Genomic DNA, 19,528 nt, shown 5'->3' with positions numbered 1-19,528 from the left:
AACAACTCCTCTGCGCCCTGTAAAGTACATGTCTGTAAATGCATCCTGCTGTGATGCCTTTGTGCAACAACACGAGGCTGTTGACTCATGTTCAATTTGTGACCTGCTGTAACCCCGAGCTTTCTGCAGTCCTGGTTTTTCATCAGTACCTTACAAGTTAATTAGATTCCCTGGACTTTTCGATCACACTTCCAGTTTATCAGAATCACAATTGATCCTTAGCTTATCCTCCAATGTGCTGCCAGCCCTAGTGTGGTGTCATCTGCAAGTCTAATAATTCTTTCTATTCCATCATTTAGGTCATGAATGAAAATACTGAGTAGTGCTTGACCTCAGACCCCAGCAGTGTCCCTGGCAGATACATCCTTCTGTTTTGACAGCAGACCATTTATAATACTTTTTGCATACAGTAATTTATCCCCTGATATAAATGTATTCTCTGGTAACAGTTTGAATTATGTGTTTTTTGCACCTCCAAAAAGTCATTCTTCCTGGAACAGTCCTGTGAAGTCAACTCTGCAAAGCAATGGTTGGCTCCAGGAGACCAGATAAACTGGAGCTCTGTGGCTCACAAAGGGATGGCTGACCTAAATGGGATGGCTCTCATCGAGCAGCACTCCTATGAGAGCACTGTGGGACTGTTAGCTATGTGCCTGATCTAGTTAGGCTTTCTAATCATGGTCCAGTGTCCTTACCTTATTTCACCAGGAATACATCTTGAAGTCAAGTGGCACAAATCAGAGCATTGCAGTCTTAAGCACTAGTTGCAGTTGCTAAATCTAAACGGACTCCTCTCTAAGTCCTCCATAGTAGGAAAAAGGAGGACAGCAAGACCTGTAGCTTTGGAGTGGGAAACAAGAAATTGTGTCCCAAATCTACCTTTCCATGCCACACAAATCAGTGCATGGTATTGCAGATGCAACATCAGGACAAAGAATGTGGAATTTATTTGTTTGCCTGGAGCTGAGCTTAAAAGATGCTTGTAGGCACAGTAAGTGCTTGTAGCACTTCGTAAAAATCTGGCCCCACGCTCTCCAAAGTAAATGCTGTTAGTCCCAGCATCTGGCCTTGTAGATATGAATCATAGCCAGGTAAGAAAATATGGTTTGTTCTGCCCCCAGATTTGAAAGAATTGCAGGGATTTATTTTTCAGAGAACCTTACATCAACTTTTCTTAAACAGAATTTTGAGGGGGAAGAGATCTGGGGAAGGGGAAGAATTTCAACAAGCACCGTGTGTTCTTATTTCAAGTCAGACACAGAGGTGAATGTGGAGGCTGTTGCAATAATGCCATGTTACAAGTCAGCAGTACAGGCTGTCTGGGGGCAGGGTTTTAGCCTCTTTTATCCCTGATGCTGCTGCATGGAGCAAGAGGTTTAACACTGACAGTATTGTCAACCTGCAGTGATTATCTTGGTTAACCTCTAGGCAGATCAATTATCCTTTTTGACAAGAAATATAATATTAATACCCAGTTGTGTTGGTTTACTTACAATAGCTCTTTGGTACTTTTCCATAGTATCACAACACATCTTAATCAGATGGTGAGTGGGCTTAATTAGCCAAAGTATAGGTTTTATTTTTGATTTCTATGACTACTTAATCTAATGGAAACGCATTATCTGCTCTGAGGTCTGCAGTTTTCCATTTGTAATTATTGCTGCTCTTAATTGATGGTGCATCAGGGGTTGTGGCTGCAATATGGAAGTTGAAATATGTCGCCTTTCTTGAGTACAGCTTCTAATATGTTACTGCTAAAGGGTCTGTGCCCTTATATGCTTGAGCAGATGGACTCCCGTTTTTTACTTGTGGGATACCTGGCTTCTGTCAAAGGAAGGAGAAAATTCTTTGGAACTATGGAATATTTAGCGTCTGTTGTGCAGAAGCTATGCGTTTGTAAAGTTTATCATGCCATTTCATGGTGGAACTCAGATGATTACAATGCCTGTATATAGTATCTGGAAGCTGTTCAGGTAAAGGAAGCAAAACAGCTTATAAATTTCCAAAACGAGGCCTGGCATTTATGACTAAAACCTCACATTTCAGGACATGCAGATGGTTAGGAAAGAACAGCTTGGAAGGATGGGCTAATATAAAATTATTAATTGTAACATTTTTTTTGCACCTTTTTTCAAACAAGGGCTACGGGCTCCTGTTGAAATAGGCGGCAGCTCTGGTTTGATGCAGCTGCTGTGAAGTGCTGGGTAGCCTGAGGGCAGTCATGTTACCTCTGTGTTGCCATGCTGCACTAGTATTTTGTACGCTTTTGGTGGCTGGAGTTTGCAAGGCTAAGTGGCTTGGCCTCTTCTGTCTTCCCTGGAGAGAAGAAATGGAGCTGATTTGTCTGCAGGGGTGGCAGTGCCTGTATGGCCCCTTACCAGAGGGCCACCGATGTGCAGTTACATGCAGCGCTGTTGGAGATGTACCTGAAAAGATGGATATGTAAAAGTGTATTTTGCAGCTCCAGTATCTTCATGAGTTTTGGGTGTTGCCTTTTCCAGCTTCTGCCAGCAGAGGGAATATATGTAAATGTGCCAAATACTCTTTCTCCTCTATTTGTTGCCATTAAAAGGACACAGCTTAGCTCCAGAGCAGGAACCGGGCAGGCAGGTATTCAGAACCAGGTGTTGTCTCTTGGGCCACATCAGCCCATGCTCAGGACCTGAGGGCTTTCCCATGTGCTCAGCAGCCAGTGCGCTGGGGGGCGGTTTGTTTTACAAAATATTTGCACCGATTCCTTTGTGCCCGACCTGCTTCAGTGACAAGGAGAAGCTGAAGAGTCTTCCCCAGCCTCTTACAGGGTGACTGATCAGATAATGTTCTCTAAGCAAATGCACAAATAACATGAATTGGGGTTGGCACTGAGCAGTGAGGTGTAAAAAAAGCAATTTGAGGTGTTCTAAGAAAATGCCAGAGCCTCTAAGATGTGATTGCCTGTCGGGAAGCCATGCCCGGAGTGCAGAGCTGCTGCACCACTGGGAGCACTGCTGGCGAGGCACCGGGGAGAGCAGAGGGGGTCTTGTTGGTAGGACGAGGTCGGGCTCCCCATGCAACACTCAGCTGATCACGTAGTCTCCCTTGGCTGCAGCACCTCAGCTCTGAGAACTGGTTCCTTTATGCTGCAGGGTGTTCAGGGCAGAGCTGCCCATGTGCAGCACCGAGCATGGTGCTGCTCTGAGCCAGGGAGCTGATCGGGGCGGTGCTGGAAGGGAGCTGCTGGAATGGGAATGGGATGGGAGTTGTTTCCCCCTCCCTTGTGGAGGGTGAACAAGCAGAGCAGCAGTACTGGCACAGCCAGGATCATTTGCTGTTTTCCAGAGACAAGCGCACCTTTTTGCTGAACGCACATTCCTCTGCACATGGTGCTGTGTGTGTGCACAGCTTTGATTCTGGGACATGTCCCTTATCCGTGCCCACTCCGGCCCCCATTTCTGAAGTTGAATCTGCCTGCAGGTTTGTTCCCTGGGAACAGCCTAGCGAGCTGCACAGGAGGATTCAGCTTTACAAGCTTTTGCCATGATTCAATTCCTCGTGCTCCAGCACAAGCCATTCCCATAGCAGTTTCCCTAAGTGCTGGGTGCCCCCGCTGTGTCTGGCCCCTGTCCCATGGGGTCGCTCAGGGAGCCGGCTCTCCCCGCACCCTCTGCTCCAGCCGAGCCCCCGCTGCTGCGGGTGCTGCTCTCCCGTCGCTTCTGTGCCAGCCTGTCTGGAGAGAGGCAGATGATATCTGAGATGGCAGCCTTGCATTTCTGCTCCATTTCCCTCCAGCCTCTGCTGCCTCCCTCTCCTTTCGTAACATTCATTAGCCACGGAGAGGCGAGGCTGAAGCACCACACGGAGGTGGTGTGCAGCCCCTGAGTAACCTCGCTGCTGAGCACCGTGCCTTTGTGCTCCCCCCATCTCCTCTCGGTGGAGTAATAAGACCTCGCCTCTGTGCCCCAGCCACCCTGTGTAATACTGGTGTTCCTCGTTAGCGCTGCAGAACCAACATCTGTCTCTTTTATGGTGTCTGTTTACATGGGGAAACTTCTGGGGGAAGCTCTTTATTGTTAAAAATAAAAGGCAGGTTATAAGAGACCTGGGAATTCCATGAATTCATATTATTTGGAAATCACTGAAGTTTCACCTTTAACGGATGAGTGGCTTGCAGCCTTTGTGGGCTTCTGGACATCTGAGTGGCATTAGGTAGCCAGACTGGCTACCTGGGGGAGCGGCAGGGAGCCTGTCAGGTGCCAAGAGCTGGGATGCTCCAGGAGCCTCCCTACTCTGCTGACTTGAGCAGAAATCCAGCAGGGTCCCACGAGTTTAGACGCATTGCTGGGTTACACAGACCACTGCTTTCCACGTCACTTCTGGAAAGCCAAATTGTGCAGCTGCATGTGGAGGACAGGGCTGCTCCTCACTAGACCTTGCATACCTGTTTCACTGCAGAGCTCACGTCTGAGTTTCTCTTTTCTCTGCCTGCTGTTTCCTGCCTGGCAGAAGAAAAGGGACTTCAATGCAAGGGGCCACGACGGAGGTCAGAACCACCAAGGGCTGCGAGCTTTCTGTCCATCGCAGAGAAAGGAGGGGGGCAGGATGGATGGCGGTGTGGGGCCATGGCAAGTGGGAACTGGCTGCAGGGTGAGATGCGAAGCAGAGGGAAGCAAGCACTGCAGCCCAAGTGAAGGGTCATACTCAGGATGACAAGAGGAGAACCTGGTTCAAATATCCCTGTTGTCTGCAGCTGGTGTGCCCGGTTGGTGCAGCTCTGCCAACTGGATCTGCTGTGTTTGGTAGGTGGCCTTTTGATGTGGTGGCCATTCTTGGTGCAAATCCAAAGGTGCTGGTGAGGCTTCAGATGAGCAGCTGGAAAGCTGCCTTCCTCTCCTGAACACTCCTGGTGCTTTCTTAGCATGTCTTCACTGCTGCTTGAACATAATGCCAGGACAGGAGCTAAAATACTCTTTCAGATAAGGATGTGAGGGTGTTATCTGGAAGCCTGCAGATACTGTATGTCAGGGGAGAGGTCACTGAAAAGAGGGAGGTGGTGGAGATGGAGATTAGGTGATTTGGAGATGGCTTGAGGGATTTACTGGAGAGACAGAGCTCCTGTGGATCATGAATGGGCAATAGCACCTCTGATGGATTATAGGGCACCTTGTTCAGAGGCTTCCCATGTTGCTGCAGACACCAGCAGGGAAGAGAAGGGGAAATCTTGCATTGAAAGGAAGCTGCAAAGCTCCAGATAGTTACATCCCTTGTTATTTCTCTACCTGCCCATAAAGCGCGTTATCATCCCGGCAGAGCTGAGGCAGTGACTTGCCGCGTGTCAGCCCTGCAGCGGGGGCCGAATCGTTTCGGCAGCAGCACGGTCACACGAGGAGCGAGACGGGTGGGGACAGGATGGCTTTTCTGTGTCTGAGCGCTCGTTGTGGGCAGCACGTGGGATGCCCTTCCCATGGCAAGGGCTCTGCTGTGAAATTCATGTTGCTGTCCCCCTGGGAGCCCCCCTCCTTTGTGCCTCGCTGTGTTCATCCCCAAACAGCTTACTTCGGTGCGGAGGTGTTTCTGCGAGCTTGTTCCAGGCTCTAGGATGAATGTGCTGTCGCTGACCTCCTCTAGATGCTTCTGCCTTTTGGATCTGCCCCTTCATATCCTATTTCAAACCTACTTTTAGTAAAAGCACAGTTTACCGTCTTGATTATATTATACTGGGTCTTTTCTTTGCCCCTTTATTGCTACAGAAAATAAACGGCGAGCTGATACTGCTGTGCAATTGCTGTCAAGGGTGTGAACCTCGGGTAAGCAGCCACAAGATCGCATCTTATCAGCTGGAGCTAAGCAGCGAGACCCCTGCACCACAGCTGGGCACTCTGTATCAGACTTCAGCCACTATTGTTAAGGGCACAGATACTAAGAATAGGGATTTGCAGGTCTGGCAAGGCTTACATCTTGGCCATGAGGATCTTCCCCAAACTTTCTCCTGGCTGCCTTCCTAGACTGGCTTTTTTCCTCAGTTGTGTTTGTTTTAGATAGGTATTGCACTTTGTAATCAGTATTTAGTAAATATCCTCAAGCCCACACTGCAGCCTGGCAGCGATGTTCCCAACTCAAGGCAGGCGCCCCCCATCCAGCCGCTGCTGCTCCGGCCCCTGCGGCCAGCTCCTGCCTGCTCTGCCTGCTTCTGCCCCTCTGGTCCTGAAGAGCATGCTGGCATTTAGATCAGGGCCAGCACCAGGCTACAAGGACACTTCTCATTCACCCGTGTTACAATGAGCCTGGATGCTCTGACAGCTGTGTGAGCATGCGATCCCTTCTGTAGTCCCACTAAGCCGTTGTCCTTATTTCCTGTGACAGTAAGCTCCCCAACTTAATTACAGGGTGGAAAACAATTTCTTTTTATCAGCTTGGGCTTTCCTACTGCCTACCTTCATTGAAAACCCCAGTTTTCATATCTTATGAGATGGTGGTGAAGTACCAATCTGCCTTTTCTGGATCATCCATTTTCTTTTTATTGTCTCCTCTTATCAGTTGCCACTCCAAAGGCAGAGTTTCTTTCTTTTTAAAGCTCTCTTCATTTCCGAGTTTCCCAGGAGCTCTTCCCCTCTCCTCTGAACACCACCTACTCCTTTGGTCTCCGTTTTGTGCTGGGAGGTCAGACTGGGTGCAGTACTGTGGGTGGGATTCCAGCAGCACCCCCTGCCAGAGCTTTGCTGCCCTTCACTGCTGAGCAAGAGCTTTCAGCGAGCCGTCTGCGAGGCTGGCAGGCCCTTGAGCTGAGCTGACAGGATTAATTTAAAATCCCATATGGTGGAAGAGTTGACTCTTCCCTCCCAGATCGCTCCCTGCATGGATAGCAATCCCCAGCTGGTGTCTTGTTGCCATCTTACCTGGGTTTCCTCTGATCTCCGAAGCTCTTTGGTCTTCCCTGAAGCTGGCAAATCACAGCAGCTGTCCTGTCCATGTGGTGGTGTGATTCTCGCCTCTTTCTTGGGTAATAAAGCACATCAAAGTCTGCAACAGGACACCCTGAGTGCACAGGGGTTCCCAAAGTATGGGGCAGCCTCCCCATGACCTGGTGACTGTGGCGGTGCCAGCAGGGGGGCGGCAGCCTGCATTTTTCGGGGGAGGGCAAACCTGGGGCTGTCGGACCTGGGCAGCTTTGCCTTAAAGCAGGGGAGTTGAGACCTGGATTCTGCTTGCAAGTTTGACTTGATTTAATATAACGTTGGGCAAGTGAATTAATCTTTCTGTATTTGTTCCTTCTGCAGCTCCCAGCGTTGAGGTTCCGTTGGTTAATGTTTATAAAAGTCTTTTGAAATGTGGCTGTTGGCACGTGGGTCCAACAAAGAAGCAACAGCAAACAATAAAAGAATGTTTTCCAAAATACAGTGTAGTAAAAGCAACTGAGATAAGGTCTGCTCTCATTAATTTAAAAAATGATATTTTTCTTTCTTCTTTCAATAAAAACTGTCTGCGTGATAAACTGACATCTTAAACAATTGTTTAAGCAGCACAGGTTTAAATATATACTTCCTGCATATGCTGCTGATGAGTCACTAGTCAAAGTTATTTATCAGATGTGATCATTCTGTACTAGACAGTGTAAGACTGAGCTCTTTTCTTCCCAGAGCTACACAGTTACTGTGAACAATGAGGGCGCTAAAGTTTTGTCCGTGATTAAATGATTTTGAGTCAATTCTAACATCTTTTGGGAAGCTGGAGAGTTCCAGAGATGGGTATACGTGGTACTGAGGACGCAACATTTTCTGTAGTCTGAAGGAATAAGCAAAGCTTAAGCCATTCACAAGAAATGCCTTTAGAAATGCATTTTGGGAATCTCAGACGCGTGGAGCTCTGCTGTCAGTTTTTGAACACTTACAATCCTGTTCCTTTTGATTGCAAATACACAAACACTCTTCAGCTAATGTAAGAGTAACTCGCTATGCAGAGAAAAGAACAGACTATACAAAAGGCTGACAATATGTGCAGTGAGAAAACTGATTTAATAAATGTATATAGACGTGCATACACCCGATAAGCTTTTATTTGTGTCAACATCAGATGGTAAGTAACAAGTATAAACAATTTAAGGAAGGTGGTTCATAAGATATCTACCAAAAATTAGTGCTGAAGTATTTTACTGAGTCGTTTTAGAGTCCTGAAGTGATCAGAGCTCTTAGCATTTGTGATTTGCCTTCAACATGGCTAATAATTGTAATCAAAGTAAATCTGGGAGCATATTCACTTCAACAAATGCTCAGTAGTGTTGAGTGAGGTGACGGCTGCGTTTATGGACTGCACATCAAAAACTGGGCTCAGTGCGCTATGAGCTAATGACGATAAGGTTGATGAAATCATAAATAGGATGAGGAGTCATTACTCTGTGTAGCCTTAATCCAGCATTTGGTGCCATTATTGATGTAGGTGACTTTGGAAGGCGATGCTGAGACAAATGGCTTCAGTGGGCGGCTGCCCGTGCTGGTCGCTGCAGAAGCCTGACCCCACGCGCAGTGCTGATGAGCGCTGCGACGAGATCCTGCCCGTGCCTGCCGGAGGACAGGGTCTCTTTCTTCTGCCGCTCACAGGGTTGGTCTCCTGCACAAAACACCTCTATTTTCTTTTAATCAAATTGTCACCAGGAAACACATCTGTTACTGCTTGCTTTGCCGCTTTCATCGGAGGTGAGGACGGAGCCGTGCTTTTGAGCTTGCCTCTGTTTATGCAAAGCACTTCAGCCAGGCAGGGCTACTCCGGTATCAAAGGCAGAGACTGGAGAGGTGGCCTGCCGGCATTTGCATATAAAATTGCAAACTGAAATACAAACAGCAGAAAGATGTGAAGATCAGTGTGAAGGGTGAGCATGAAAGGCACTGGCAGGCCCCAGAAGCGGGGGGAGTGAGGGCAGGTAGGGAGAGGGAAGCAGGGAGATATGAGAGAGAAAATGAACACACTGAATATTTTAACTAACAGAAAAGTTTCTTGTACTGAAGACAGATGATGAAAGAGAGACAGTGAGGAATTATTAGGACAGAAGATAAGGAAACAGCAGAGATAGGAAATAATTATTTTGTATCTGTCTTTATAAATGAAAATGAAGGGCATTAACTTAAATAGGATTTAGATTTTCAGGGACAGAAGGGGATGAATTAGGAAGTGTTCAGATAACAGAAGAAATGATTATTAAAGGTCGGGGGCTCTTGAAACCGACGCCGCTCCTCAGCTGCGCATCCGGCGACGAGCCTGCGGCCGCTCCAGGGATGCTCGGGGGCCTGGTGCTGGGCAGGGACCGCCCCGGTCCCACCAGAGCAGAGCCGGGGAGCTGGGCAGCCCTGCAGAGCCCCCAGTGCCGCTGACTCGTGTACCAGGCTCGGTCAGAGGCCTGCAGAAGAGAGAGCGGGGGAAGCTCTGCGGGGAGAAGTGAGGCCCTTCTACACGGCCAGCTGAGAGATGGTGTTGGGAGCAGGTGGAGCTGACGGGCTGCTGGAGTCGCCTGGGGAGGGCTGGCAGAATATTAGTGGTGTCAGTGTTTGGAAGAGCTCTAGGCTGCATATTCCCTTCCTGGAAGCTGCCCTCTGGGATTTAGGCACTAGTATTTTGTCTGTGCTTTGTAATCGAGGTCTGAGCAGTCCACCTGCTTCAGCTGAACTTCTGCAACAGGGATATGCGCACGGTCCATTTTCTCTCTAAAACCCCCTGCCCGTGGCAAAGATTTCCCCAACAAAGATGCTGGTGTTTAGGATAATGATAATTAGGAACAGTTTCTAATATTGCTGTGGAGGTGGGAAAAAAAAACAAAACAGCCCCGGTAAAACTTCCTAGAGGTGTTTTTATCCCCCTTGCACACATACAACAAAATTCAGCAAGTCAAGCATTTTATTAAGTTCTTAAGCCAAACAGCCCTAGGCCCTATTACATTTTCATGCTCTTAGAAGAGCACTTTCAAAATTCTTTTCATTTGCACTTAGTTTAATTTCAGATGATGCTTTCATAAATCAGCTTCACCACTTTGCATGCATAGCTTGGTACGTGTGGTTATTTGTAAGCATAAAACCTTATGTCTGTAACTAAAAATGTTTGTTTGTCTGGTTTAATGGAACAAATAGGTAGGTTTGAATATGCCAATAATCGCAAATATGGAGGTTAGGCTGAGTGATTCATTTAAAACTGCAGGTCAAGATTTCCCAAAGAGATTAATGGTGTCAAGCCTAATGTCTGAAACTGAGCTATTTGAACAAAACCCGACCTTTGGAGGCTGCGTGCTAACTACTTTCTAAAAACAGCATTGGAAGTGCTTTCCTTTGGGTGTTGAACCTCATGAGCCACTTATGAAAATCCCTGCCACTGCTCCAGTGCTGGCTATCCAACCTGATATGAACTTTTAACTTTTACCCAATAAACAAGATATAATAGGCTTTAAATAAACTAAATAACAGTAATTTCTCTTAACCTCAGACTCTTAATAACACTTCTCCCTCATATTACTCTGATATACTCAATTTCCCTGTTAATGGGCTTGTTTTGGATGGTGTTGCAGTCCTACACAGGCTCAGAAGAATCCTTTCAGCTTTCCTGTAGGTTTCTGCTTTTGTGCAGTGCTGCTGGTGGGTCTGCACACTTTGTCTCTTGAAGAGGAGCTGAGGCTGGGTTTGGAGTGTGCCTTGGGGCTGGGCTGACTTTAATCTCATCCTCCTACAGCATCAGATAGCCAGCTAATAACCTGGTCTGCCATAGCTGGAGAATTGAGGGATATGTGAGGCCGCAGCTTACTGCCTGCTTGAGCCCCTCTGCCCGGTGGTAACTACACCCAGCCTCTGTCCATGGAGAGAGCTAAGTGATGTAGCTGTGTAATCCTCCTGTTAAAATCCTGTATGGGAAAAGCTAGAGGAGTTCCATATGCTTGTTGCCTAAAAGAAGAGCAGGATCAACCTCTTGAGTGGGCGAGTTGCTTATTTATAACTCTCCCACTGAGCTTGAGTTTGTTTAATTTTCTGGAGCAGCACAGTGCTTGTGAATGTGGCTGTATAAATTTTCTAACAATAGCCTGTGACTATATATAAACCTGAAGACACTGCAGTCCATGGTGCATTCAAATGAACGGGATGATGCATGATATATGGCATGCCATAGGTAATCTTGGATCTTAGGTTGCTGCTGGTCTTATCAGTCCTGAAAATCAGAGTGGAAACAGTAGGTTTGCCTCACTCCTGTATATAGCTTAAGAATAGCAACCTGATTTTTCAGTACTGCCTGTTATTGTCCTCTGCTGTTGCAATTTAGTGCTACCTGATGTGTTCAGACCGACATATTGCTGGTCCCTCTCAGTCTTTTACCACTGGTTCTTGTGCCCAATTCACTGTTACACCCTATGAGCATTATGCTGAAGCAGCTACAGCAGGTCCGTGTGGGATATTGGCATTGGTTTGTAAGGACCCTTGAATCTGGTGGCACGTGCCACCAGAAGACGAAGGCAGGCAGTAGCGGGGAGGGTTGCGGGGAAACAATGGGGTGAATGTCAGTGTGAAAGGCAGCAGTGTCAGCACATCGGCAGGCAAATTGCTCAGGGTTTTTAAATAGACATAATTCGAAAGAGGTTTTTAAGAGATGTCCATTATACTGTTAATTGCTAATTGATAAAATCTGACAGAGTAAAGGCCTGAATCTGCATGAGGGAAGCTAAGCTTGTCCTATAAATTACCCAAAGAGAGCTAGAGTTTCCTTCTTGGCTATTCTGTCAGCAAGAATAGGTCTATTCACCTGTTAAAGTAGAAAACCATGATCACAAGGAGATTTAGAACACAGTTGTGGGAAAGAATCAAAAGGCGAATTTGCCTTTTCAAATAGCTAACTGCAGAGCATCTCCAGGCAGGGGGCAGCCAAACAAGGGGCACCTCGGGAGCTGGGGCTCCTGTGTGCGGGATGCCCAGGCACACCTGGGCCGTTTGTCTGGAGCACAGGTGTAGTGGGGGGATGAAGAAGAGCACGGTTATAGGGAGGGTGTGAGAGGTGCAGCCACTTAAGGAGCTCCCTGTGAATAGGAGATACTGAACTACAGGCAGAGGGGGTGCTGAGGTGGTGCGGTATTGGGGAAATGTCTGAAGAGCAGAAGGAGTTTCTGGACTGGTAAAGTATAATTGTGGTATTTTTCAAGTAAGCCCTTTTAAAGATCAGATATATCCACTTGAAAAAAGGGACAAGCTGATATTGCTACTTGGTCTTTGTAGTGGAACTAGTTCTGAATGTAACCTGGGCCTCACTGATGGGATTTGGGAACTTGCTTTTGGAAGAGCAGGCTTACCTGTATGGTCTAAGAACAATTTATACCCTAAGTAAGCTTACTGGGCGTGTGTACAGCCTAAATTCATAGACGCTATTCAGAGTGGATGCACTTGCTGTTTGGCACAGGGCAGCAATAACAAGTTATGTGCTGTATTAATGGAGCAAAGTAAATTCCATCAGCTCCGGAGCTATACACTGAACCCAGGTAGGGGCTGCCTGAACCTCTGGATAAGCTGAGTCACAGTATGACCACTTCATGTCATGCAAAACAAAAGGTGCAATTTAAAATATCGTCCTTTGGATGTATTGAGCAGTATTTGGTTGTCAAAACTGGATTTCTTTAAGCCAGTGGTCCAGAATAAGCTGGTAATGAAGAGTTGTTTGACAGCAGAAAAGTGGAAAGCATGCATATGAAAATAATATGTGAGTTTCTAGTTTTTCATAAACTTAATTGACTCTTTCCACATACAGCTACGTACATAGAAAGTAATTCAGTGTAAGTTCATGTTAGGGAACGAGATTGCATAAATAAATTGCATGCATATAAGGTGCATAAAAAGACATTCCAGCAGCGGTACACGTGTGTCTGAGGCCAGAAAGGAAATTCTTGTGCTCAGTGGACTGCAGCACTGGTAGGCTTGTTGATCTACTGCTGTATATAACCTACTTCTCAGCTTATTTTGTATCAGTTGTAAAGCTTAAAAGCAAAGGTGTTTTCTTCAATACACACAACTTTTGCTTGCGTTACAACTGCTATGCAAATGGCTTGTATTATCATGGTCAAAGATTAGGCATCTTCCTTGCAGATCCAGTATTCGTACACAGAAAGCACGTTTCCTATGAAGCTAGCATAAAGGATAAATGCCTCATTCCTTAGTGTGTGTTTTTTTTTTCCACATCATTCCTCCACAGTCTTGAAGAAATATCTGACAAGACCTATTATTTCTCCAGTTATCCAAACCGTCCACATCTTAACAGCTTCCTACTTCAGTTGAGACAGTCTGAAAAGTTTAATATCATTTCAAATCAGAGAGCCAATAAAACTTGACATTATTAATATGATGTCAAGGGGTTTTCCAACTGCTTAGGGAAAAACAATGTGTCGCATTAAGCATAGCTCCTTGCATGGTGAAATATTAAGTGACTTTTCAATGAGTACCAGCTGGAGCTATTAGTTTTTCTTTGCTGCAGTTGATACTGAGAAAAGGTCTGGTTGAGAACCTTTTATGAAGACATTAGCTGAATCTGTGCAATCAGAAAGACTTGTGATTTCCGAGGGACTGCTCTCTATTGGGGGCTGCATATGCAAGTATGAATTATTAAAGGCTGTAAATACATTTGTCAGGATGTGCTTTCTCTCTCCCTTAATGCACTTATTACACTAGGGAGTCTGGATCATCTACTGGGAATTTGATCTTAGATTTTAATAAACTGAACCAACTTCTTTATCTTCTCCCGCACATTCCACTGGGAGCTGAAAAACAAGGGAGTGTTACAGACTTCATTTTCTGTGGTCTAATTCATGGTTGGACTGTGGTAGTTTTCTCTGGGTGTTGCTGCTGGATGTTGCCTAATACTAGCCCTACACTTTGACCTAGAAAGTCTGCCTTGGCTCTGGATGTTAATTTTTTCAGAAAGGACTTCCCCCGGGTGTAGCCATTGCTGCTTTCCTGGCTGGCTTGTTTTTCTCATTGGTGCCTGGGTGGCTTTGAACAGGCAGGAGGCCTGATGTTTCTGCAATCTTTCTTTTACCTTCAAGTTATTGTAAAAGAAAATTGCTTCATCTCTTTGTCTGTCCAGACCAAACATGTTCTGCACAAAAAAGTTAAAATATTTTTTTTTAGAATGCTTTTGGTAACACACCCTGGGATCAAGTAGTTTTTTAGTGTGCTTAAGGCTTTGTACAGCACATTAAAGCCTCATCTACACTAGCTGTTTACAATGTGTATGTGTTAGTGCATGTTCTTAAACACACCTCTGGATTCTGGTCTTGACTGTGCCTCATTTTCTTGTTTCCCCACTCGTACAATAAGTAATGCTTTGATGCCTCACAGGGGAAGTGTAAGTATTTAATTTAACTTTTATGAAGTTCTTTGACAATGTAAAGATACTGAATATAAAGCAGAGTTTCAGGGAAGTTGAGGCAGCGATGTTCCACTTTTATCTCTGATAGGAGTTCACACATCTGAGCCCCAATCCCTCAAAACCCCAGGACTTCCAGCCAACCATATTGTTGCCTTAAGGCCATAACTATTTTTGACATTTTTAGCCTGTAAAACCGTAAATCCTCCTTTGTCATTACAATACACCAGAACCGTTTTATTACTGTAGCTGCTAATTCAGTTGCAGTCGTACTTCTACAAGGCACTGCAGGTGCGGTGGAAATTGGAGTAGCAAATGCGGTTTGATAACTCCCTTCCAAGGACTCGACCATCCCATGCGCAGGCCGGGTCTGTCCCATGGGGGAAGCAGCAGCTGCTCCCCCCCCGGCAGTGGGGGCTGCTTGGCCTCAGGCAGCTCTCGGACCCTCGAGGCAGGAGCACGGGGCTCCTGTTCTCAGCCAGGGTGCCTGTCCCTTCCTGTGCTCAGCCTTTACCCACCCTTGCAATGAATTTCCCTCCTATGAAGGGAGCGATGAGAAATGGATGCCCAGGGAGCCATCTAGCAGTCACGGGTAAATGCCACCCCCACACAGAGGGCACCTGCCCACAGCTGGTGCTGAGACTTGGGGCATCTCCCTGGGGTCTGGATGCGATCACTCAGCTTTGCCTCTCAGCTCGTCCTGTTTGAGGGCTTTCTGCTTCTCCAAGCCACAGATCTGCTTTTCCCAGCCTGTGCTGGCCACCAAGGGATCCTGCTCCCCAAAAGATCACGTGCAGCTGTGCTTGATTTCTCCCTGGGCTGCCGAGGAGCAGCAGGAGGAGCATCCTCTGCAGGCAGGGTGAGCCCTGGGACCTGGGCGCTGCTTCGGCTCCCGAATCTGCCGGCCCTGTGCAGGAAAGCAAGCGGCTGTACACAGCCTTCACCGAGGAGGAAGCCTCTTGCTGCCTCTTCCCTGCTGCACAACCTTCCTTCACCTTCTTTCTTTTAATGTCTTAATCAAGTGGCTGATAAGAGAAGTGATCCATGAAAAGGACGGGTATCTTGACAAGACACAGAAGCTTGTGGCAGCACTTTCCCCACAGATCAGCATCCTCCACAAGAGGGAGAGACAAAGAAGACAGATTTTTGTACCCTTAAGCTTCCACCACTGCAGTTCAAAAGACCAATCTTTACAGAAAATAAATTTAAAGGAGAATTTTTGATGTATATGATGGTCTCTTGTGGTTGACAGGAGTGCTGCTGGCAGTATATGGAGTATGCAAAGCCAGAGTTGGGATTACTTAAAAGTGTCTGTAGTTCTTTGATTAACCAGTGTGTATTTTATTTTTTTATATGGCACAATCAGAGCCCTACATTGATAATATCTTGCTATTATTGTTCAATACATGAAACTCCCCTTTTTCCTGCAGTGTGTAGCTGCTTTTTAGGGCACTTTTTAAAGAATTCATTCTCTGCATATTAAATTTATGGCTTTAAAGCCAGCTTTGTGTATTTGGGTGTAATTGTGGCATGGTGTCATGCACTCAGCCTCATGAAGAGGAATTTGTGGGTGTGAAAGCACTGAAAGGGAAGGGTCTGTGCCGTGATGGCCACAGTGCTTGCAGGGGGAGACCCGTGGCACTCTCCTCCTCCCCACTGGCTGGTGATGTCCTGTGGGTTCCGGTGCCCATCTCTGCTCCCCCCTTGCTGCTCAGTGCCTGGCCCCACTTGAGGCTGGTGGCATGGAGGGTGCCGACAGAGCTGTCACGACGGGAGCAGTGTCACCGTGTTTCAGTTCTCTGCCTCTTTTACAAGGGTGCAAGTGAGGCACCACGAGGGAGGTGTCGTGCCGGAGATTATCCATCAGGTCGCCAGCACAGCCAGGAACAGATGTGAGGCCTCCGCTCTCCTAAATGACTGCATTTTCTTTGTACCCTGCCTCATCAGCTGCCTTGTTCAGCTGTTTCCTGGGTCTGGGCTACAGGCATGTGAGAAGTTTGCAAAATAAAGAGATAATAATAGTAAACTCCAAGAAGGCAGAAATGAGCAATCCGAAACTTGAGCTGCTTCAAGCGGGAAGTTCAGCAGCTGTAGCGAAACAAAGAAGGAAAGCATTTTCAGCACCCAGGGTGGGCTTGGGTTTCGGGTTGCTGCTGCCTCGTGTTTTTGTGTTTTGCTTCTGGAAAGGGAGCACCTGGCCCCCGTCTGCCCCTGCCCAGGCAGGGAGCGGGGCAGCAGGCGGCGGGGCAAGGCTCCTGTGCCAGGCATCATCACCTCCAGCCAGAAGCTTGTCCCTGCCCAAAAGACCTCGCTGCCTTCCCAGCAAGTGTAGAATTTGAAGCCAGGCTATCAACTCTAGCTGGAATCTGTCAGGCTGGTCTCTTCTGCTTTTATCCTGTGATTTTATTTATTTATTTTGCTTCTGGCCTCTCTGCTGCCAGCAATACCTGTTCCCAAGTCAGACTGAGCTGGTGTAGTATTAAGGATCCTAATCCTTATGATCCTGTGTGATCCATACATCCTGTGTGATGTAATAACACTCCAGCTCTCCCCTCTGCAGCTGTATTGCTTTTGCAGTGCTGATGGCCCTAATGACTTGTTCTTGTCAGTTGACTAAGCAGACAGGGCTCCTGGGGTGTAGCACAGCCGGAGAGGAGCTAAATCAAGGTGCCTTATTTCCCTTACAGACTTGCTTCCACCCCCTTTCTGAAAGGGGGAAAAATCATATGAAGATTACTTAGCTCATTCTTAGGGAAGCTTTGGCTTCGCTAAAAGAAATGCCATCTGTTTCTGTGCACTGAATTTATGCAGGGAAGACAGCAGTGTTAATAAACAGTGTGTAACAGCCTCGGTCCAGCTCCGTTAGAGCTGTCCGGGGAAGGACGAGTGGTGCTGGGCCAGGGGAGAGCCCGGGAAGAAAAAGCAAGGTGCTGAGGCTGGAGCTGGTCGGGTGTGGTGTGCTCAGCACTGCAGGATCGGAAATGAAGAGGGAAGGGATGCTCAGCCCTTTGATTATTTTCCTCCTTTTATAATGCCTTCACTTGAAATAGAAATGAAGGTAGAGAGTAAATTTCACATCCAAAGATGGGTGTCTGGTTCTGAATAGGATCGATTTAGGGTCAGTACTTCAACAGCTCAGAGGATTTGGGTTTCAAAAGTTCCCAACCATTACTGCAGTCAGATATTTCTAAAGGGCCCAGCGTGATGACATTTACAGCCAGATTTTTCAAAAACAGTGTAGTACTTCAGATGCTGAACTCCTGAAAATCTAGTCATTTAATTTGTTAAATGAGAGCGAAGGTCTCTTCAGATAATCTCTGTCATTGTAAGAGTGGAGCTCTTCTGTGGGAAAAGCAGTCTATTCCTAACCAAATCTCCTTTCAGGTTTGAAGCACATTAGCCTAGAGTCACTTTAAAGCACATTTTAAAGGCTGAGAGCAACCTAAAGAGGGAAACGAGACCTAATATCAATTAGCTGAAATTTGCATGGCTTGTCACTTAAATTCGGAGATGTTTTGTCTGTGACAATGTTGTCTGCATTCATTGGAGACAACTTGCTGAACTATAGCATTTCCCCTGTACGCGCCTTGCTGGAATCGGGAAGGATACCGCACAAGTCTGCGTGAGTGAGTGATGGGTCTCCGAAGGCAAATAAAAATACTTCTGTGACAATTCACTTCCAAGATTTCAGGCACATCTTTTTCTTAAGAGACTCTGGTGGGCTGAGCACTGTCTGGGGAAACACAACTCTGAATTCATTACTCCCTCCAGCTGCAGATTTTGTAGGGTTTGGGCAAGTCACTTAATCTGCCCCTGCTCCTGCCCCGTCATGTCGGCCCAGTAATTCTTTCCAGCTAAATGCGGGTGTCCTGAGGGAGGAGCGGCTGGGGGGAGATCTACCGCTTCTGCCAGTGGTGATCTTTCCCTCCCTATGTATAATAACCCTGAAGTGATGAAATAATGACTAGTCAATACCTGCCCCTTTCATCTGGCAGTCTCTATTTGCACAGTTCAAGGGCCTGATTTTCGGAAGTCCAAGCGCTCGGAGAGCATGAGGGCTCAAATACGAGCCTGGGGATGGCTGCGGCAGCCACAGCACGATGCTGTCCCCTGTGTGTGCACTCCTTTCCAAAGACATTTCTCTGAACACAGCATGTAGGTGTGGAGTGTGGATAAATACCAACCGATGGGCTGAACCTCTTATTGACCTTTAACTGCTTGGTAACTGATTCTCTCCCATAATAAATATCTCCTGCAATTAATAGTCAATTGGTACTTAATTAATGAAGCAATAACAATGGAACAGAACATTGTCACAGGATAATGGTCTCCTGCAGCCATTATACTGTAGCTGTCCCACTAAATCAAAATTAAGTGCAGTGCTACGTCTGTTTGGAGCAGGAGGGATGTGCTGCTGCACCGGCAGGCTCCCTGCTGCCCGCCCCAGCCCACAGCTGCAGCAGGGCGCTCTGAGCAACCCCGTCTCTGTGCCAGCAAAGCAGAGAAAAGGCTCTGGAGTAAAGCAGGCAGGTAATTGTAGTGAGGGTTAAGAGTACAGAACAAATGGAGGCTTTAAATAATCCTCCCGAAGGTCTCGAGTAGCCACCTGGTAGGGCTGCAGCACACGGGGCTGGATGCTGGCAGCAGCTGCTGTGGGCTGCGTGCAGGGGTACAGCTCAGCTCACACCACGAGGAGTTCAGTGTCCTGGGTCCTGCCTTTCCTTGTGCCAACCTTTCGGTAGAAATGATGTGTGCTGCTCTGGGGGGCTGTCAGGAGCGAGTGCCGGAGCCTTTCCTCTAGGGACAGGGCTCTCTGGGCAGTGAGTGCCAGGCTGTAAAATATCCCATGGCTCGCTCCTGTGCCTCGTCCTTCCCTGAAGTGCAGGCTGTTGCCTTAAAGGTGACTCAAAACATGTGAACACCAGCTTCCTGTTCATTTTTTTTTAAAAAGTCCCATTTTTCTGTCTTGTCAGGTCTATTTAAGTATTTAATGAGGTGAGATAGTACCAATAAATTTAACACAGCACAATAACTCTGATGTGGGCCACAGCCTCATAAACTTCCATCCCTGGGACGGGAGGGTGATCCACTCGCCCAGGCTGCACCGCTGTGATTGCTGTGCTCAGGCACTCTGAAGGTTGGCCAAGGACTTCAGAGGCTCTGCCACAAACAGGAGCATGCTCGC

At 47.1% G+C, this 19,528-nt stretch overlaps 1 long non-coding RNA gene across 1 annotated transcript in view; it reads left to right on the top strand.

Annotated features, from left to right (window-relative positions):
* Nucleotides 1-12,037: 12,037 nt before the first annotated feature.
* Nucleotides 12,038-19,528, top strand: part of LOC121058516 — a 30,350-nt gene continuing 22,859 nt past the window's right edge. The window contains exon 1 of the long non-coding RNA XR_005814220.1: nucleotides 12,038-12,132. This is a non-coding gene — a long non-coding RNA (uncharacterized LOC121058516). The remainder of the gene's footprint in view (nucleotides 12,133-19,528) is intronic.

This window comes from Cygnus olor, chromosome 22 (assembly GCF_009769625.2).
Source record: "Cygnus olor isolate bCygOlo1 chromosome 22, bCygOlo1.pri.v2, whole genome shotgun sequence".
In the NCBI taxonomy this organism is placed as follows: Eukaryota; Metazoa; Chordata; class Aves; order Anseriformes; family Anatidae; genus Cygnus; species Cygnus olor.
This window is presented reverse-complemented; position numbering and strand designations above follow the sequence as displayed.